The sequence below is a fragment of the Acomys russatus genome, chromosome 15, assembly GCF_903995435.1.
Source record: "Acomys russatus chromosome 15, mAcoRus1.1, whole genome shotgun sequence".
NCBI classification, from domain to species: Eukaryota; Metazoa; Chordata; class Mammalia; order Rodentia; family Muridae; genus Acomys; species Acomys russatus.
Window position 1 is genome coordinate 65037733 of NC_067151.1, and position 5056 is coordinate 65042788.

At 47.8% G+C, this 5056-nt stretch overlaps 1 pseudogene; it reads left to right on the forward strand.

Annotated features, from left to right (window-relative positions):
• Positions 1–710: 710 nt before the first annotated feature.
• Positions 711–1760, forward strand: LOC127199086 (speckle-type POZ protein-like; annotated as a pseudogene).
• The last annotated feature ends 3296 nt before the right edge of the window (positions 1761–5056 follow it).

Sequence of the window (5056 nt, forward strand, 5' to 3'; positions counted from 1 at the left end):
GTACACTGAAGACCACTTGAGACATCCAGCCTCGTGGAGTGAGTAACTACTGGCTTCAAGGACTGTCTGTACACAGTTAGCCTTTGTTGCATTGCTTTGCCTGCAGCCTGTAAATCATTCTAATAAACCACATGTATGCATGTATTTGTGTGTGTATGTATGTGTGTGTGTGTGTACGTGTGTGTGTGTGTGTGTGTGTGTGTGTGTGTGTGTGTGTGTGTATGGAGAGAGAGAGAGAGAGAGAGAGAGAGAGAGAGAGAGAGAGAGAGAGAGAGAGAGAGAGAGAGAGAGAGACAGGAGAGGCTGACTGACTCCTTCTGTAAGTATGTTACCCTACAGAACCATGATCAATGGAGCACATTTTGCAGTAGTAATGTATAAAATGTTGCAAACACTTCAAAGCATGTGGATATTAGCCAAAACATGTTACTAACTGACCAAAAGATTCAATATGGAAAATAGAAATGTTGTGACGTAAGAGTAGTTTGGGGCCTGAACTGTCTTCCCTGAAACTAATACTGAGGTCTGGATAGAAAATTTCAGAGGCCCAAGTTTCTGGTCTCAAAGAAGAGGAAACAGAGCAGGGAACAGAAGCTAAAAAACACTCTAAAAAGCATGTGTCATTGTATCCTACAGGTTGAAGGGGAAGCAAATCTTGATTCTTTGGTTTTGAATCTACCTTAACCTTCAAACTCCCTCCATTGGCAGAAATGTCAGGGAAGCTGGCGGCCGAGAGCTGGGGCGCCACACGGATCAGTGTCCAGAATTTCTCCTACACGTGGACCATCAGCAACTTCTCTTTTTGCCTGGGGGGAATGTGGGGAGCCATGGAAAGCCCACCTTTCTCATCAGGAGCCAGGGACAGCCCGAAATGGGTTTGAGACTCTACCTGATGGGATTGATGAAAGAAGCCGAGATTACCTGTCAGTTTACCTGCAATCGCGCTGTCCTAAGAGCCCAGTTTGGGCAACTTCCGAATGTATATCATAAATGCTAGAGGAGACAGATCCCAAGATGTAAGGAGCACAGGTATCTTTAAGTTCCTGCCAGGCCAACACAGGGGATTCAAAAAGTTCATTCTTCGAGATTTCCTCTTGTCCCAGACGCATTGGCTACTGCCGGACGACAGGCTCACTCTCTTCTGCAAGGTGAGCGTGCTCGGAGACTCCTACACCATCTCCGGACAGAACACCGCATCTTCAATAAAGGTTCCAAGGTGCACATTGACTGCTGACCTGGGGGAGCTGTGGGAGACTTCCCGCTTCACAGACTGCAGCCTGTGCGTAGGTGGTCGCGAATTCCGGGCTCACAAGGCCATCTTAGCAGCTCGCTCTCCGGTTTTCAGAGCCATGTTTGACCATGAGATGGAGGAGAGCCTTAGCAACCATGTTGAAATCAATGACCTGGATCCTCAAGTCTTCCAGGAGATGATGGGATTCATTTACACGGGGAAGGCGCCAAACCTACACAGCTTGGCCCCTGGTGTCCTGGCAGCTGCTGACAAGTATGGCCTGGAGCGCTTGAAGGCCATGTGTGAGGACGCCCTCTGCAGGGACCTCTCAGTGGAGAATGCTGCTCACACTCTCTTCCTGGCTGACCTCCACAGTGCACAACAGCTGAAAATGGAGGCCCTGGGTTTCATTACATTTCATGCTTCCGAGGTCTCTGAGACCTCAGGGTGGAAGAAAATGGTGGGTTCCCATCCTCACTTGCTGGCTGAAGCATTCCAGACCCTGGCTTCCTTTCAGTCTTTTCCCTGAGGCCCCTCTCAAAGCCTGGAGAGATCCCAGCACCTGTTTAGTTGTCACCTACACCTGTCTTCTAGCAGCAACAGCCGGTGTTGTCAGCAACTTACAATGAATCTGGGGAAAGACCGCCTGGTGGCTCCACATTTCAAACATCTGGAAGAAGCTGGAATGATCTCCAAGTGGACAGCCCTGGACTCTGGTGACTCTGGTGTGCTCTACCTAACATCTGCCTTCTTGTTGGAATTGTTTCTTTTTTTCTCCTGACTTGAAGCCTGAGAGTCAACTTAGGTACTTGCAGGAAACACAGCACAGAGAGATTGTTTTAAGGAGGTTTCAAGGAACCTATTTAATTAGACTGAGCAGAAGACGTGACCCAGGGGTCAGGTCCAAGGAGAAAACAAACATTAACATTTCCTCTTAAAGGTAGGAAAAGACAAAGACTTGTTTCCCACCATAACTCAGTGTGTGGGGACTGGAGAGATAACTCAGTTGGCAAAAGCAATGGTGCTCTTACAGAGGACACCTGGACTGTTCCCAGCACACACAGGAGTTTTCATCCATCTGTGACTGACATCCAGGGGAACTGAGACACTTCCTGGAGTGCATGGGCACAAACATCTCTGCAGACAAAGCCTTGCAAATGAAGTAGAAAGTGAATAAAAGTGTTTTAATCAGTTGTAGAGTTACCTTTATTTTTAGTAGTTAATTAACATACTTTATACACTAGACTGGAACTTCCTCCTCTCCTCCCTGTGCCTTTCCCTCATCTCCCCCTCCTTCCTGTCCCATTCTCCTTGCCCCCATGCCTTTCTCTCCCCTCACTTCCCCTCCTCTTATGTCCCCCTCCCTTTCTTTTCAGGGAAGAGGAGACCTCCCATGGTATCAACCCACCTTGGCATGTCAAGTACACCTGGTGGCATCTTCTATTGACACTACACAAGGTGGTCGGTGGTCCCCTTAGGGAAAAGGGACCCAAAATCAGGCAACAGTCAGGCCCAGTCCCCACTCCTCCTGTTAGAGGGCCCACATGAGGACCAAGCTGTACCTGTTACACTGTGTGCGGATCTAGGTCTATTCCATGGATGTTCTCTGGTGATGGTTCAGTCCCTGTGATCCCCCATGGTCCCTGGTCTGTTTTGTAGGTTTTCCTACACACACCTTTAATCCCAGCACTTGGGAGGCAGAAGCAATGTGGAGCGCTGTGAGTTCAAGGCCAGCCTTGTCTACAAAGTGATTCCAGATCAGCCAAGTCTACACAGAGAAACCCTGTCTCCAAAAACAAAAATAAAACTGGAAAAATGAACAAATTCCTTAAAGAAAGCCAAGAAATACAAACAGTTAAAGAAAAAAGGAGAAACTACATAAGGCTTGAAAAAATAAATAGAAACAATAAAGAGAAGAAATGGTGAGAATTCTGGAAGTCAAAAGTCTAGGTAAGTAAAGGGAATCCACAGATACAAGTATCACCAACAGAATGCAGGAGAAGCAGAGAGAGCCTCAGGCACTGAACATTTGATAGAAGAAATATATATTTGCATTGAAAACATTAAAAACTAAAAGGTTCGATGCAGGAAATATCCAGAAAATCAGGAATACAATGATGAGACCAAACCTAAGAATAACAACAGTAGAAAAAGCTGAAGTGTCTAAACTCAAAGTGTTAGGGTTTGGGTTGTCTACTGAAGAAAGGCTCCAAGCAGTATACAAAAACAAAGAGGGGTTTTTTTATTCTTTAAAAAATTACTTTATTAATTTATTCATATTACATCTCAATTGTTATCCCATCCCTTGTATCCTCTGATTCCTCCCTCCCTCCCGCTTTCCCTCTACTCCCCTCCCCTATGTCTGTGACTGAGAGGGGACCTCCTCCCCCTGTATATGCTCATAGGGTATCAAGTCTCTTCTTGGTAGCCTGCTATCCTTCCTCTGAGTGCCACCAGGCCTCCCCATCCAGGGGACGTGGTCCAATACAGGGCACCAGAGTTCAAGTCAAAGAGTGCTTTTAATCTAGCTCTGGAGGGGGACCCTCCCCCTGAAATGAGCACACGGGTTAAATTTATTTACAGTTGGAGGGACCTGTGAGGACAGAATTGAGTCAGAGTGTACGAGGGGATTCAGGACTGGCTGTTTGTTTGGTTACTGGGGATTTTGAGTCAATGAAATTGTGGTTCTCACTCAGGAGCTGGCTTTTAATTTGATTGCATGGGGACAGCTGTGTTCTTTCCCGAGGTCATGAAGTAATAAAAACATGGTATCTGGTCATTTTGTTCTATCCTGCTGATTAACTGCCCATGAGCTGTCCATAACTTGTGGATTTTGTCAGGAATTTTTAGAAACTTGGCCTAGTTAGGCAGACTGAAAACCAGAAGCCCAGTCAAGCAACTGGAGGTCTTTGGGGGGCGTTGGGTCCGTGGGGCCCCTGGGGTCAGGTCCCTTCAAAACGCCAGAGAATATTATCTTTAAGGCCCTCAAAGCCAGTGGGTGGCCAGGACCCACGCCTGAGGACCTCCAACTTCCATTTTCCACCCAAAGAACACTCAAACTCCCCTAAAGGCCAGACCCTGTGCCTACCCTACAGAGTGAAAAGTCCAAGCTCTGGACTTGAAATCCCAGCAGTCCCCCACCTGGAAAGCTCCCCTCTCTCAGGACATCCTATACAAACCCTGTCCCTTCTCAGGCCTCTGATGGGGCTTGCCTGAGTAGAGGCAGCCATCCTCCTGGCGTCCTCCGTCCCAAAAAACCTCTTGGTGAGATTTGTTGTGCTGTGTGGCTTTGTGGGATTTCTTGGTTCCCAGCTGCTAGTGTACACTTCCACCTGAGGTGTGACACTTCGGTCCTATGACTCAGGCAGGCCCTCCAGGTTCCTGTGCTCCTCCTTGGGGTCTGAGCTGCCCTGGGACCCTATCCCTCACCTCCAGTCTACCAGCGACAGAATCCCCTTCTGGCTCACCAATTGCTTATCACCCCTTCTTCACCTGGGGCAGCCAGATAAGTCTCTTCCTTGGTGGGTGTAAATGTTTCTCTGAATCCCAGGAAGTGACTGTTGAGCCTCAGACACCCCTCTTTGAGGCAGAGGTACATGCACCAATGCTCTTTACGTTCATGGCCAGCCTTCTTCACCTGACCTCATCCCCTCAGCTTTGGAGATGCAATTCTGCAGTCTCCATGGGCACAATTGGGTTTATTGCACCTCCTCCCCTCCTGCCCTCCCTCCAGAGCTGCCTGTACTGTCACAGCTTTTCTAGGTCCTCCTGGTTTTTTTGTTTTGTTTTGTTTTGGTTGTTTCTTTTTTGTTTTTTGAGACACGG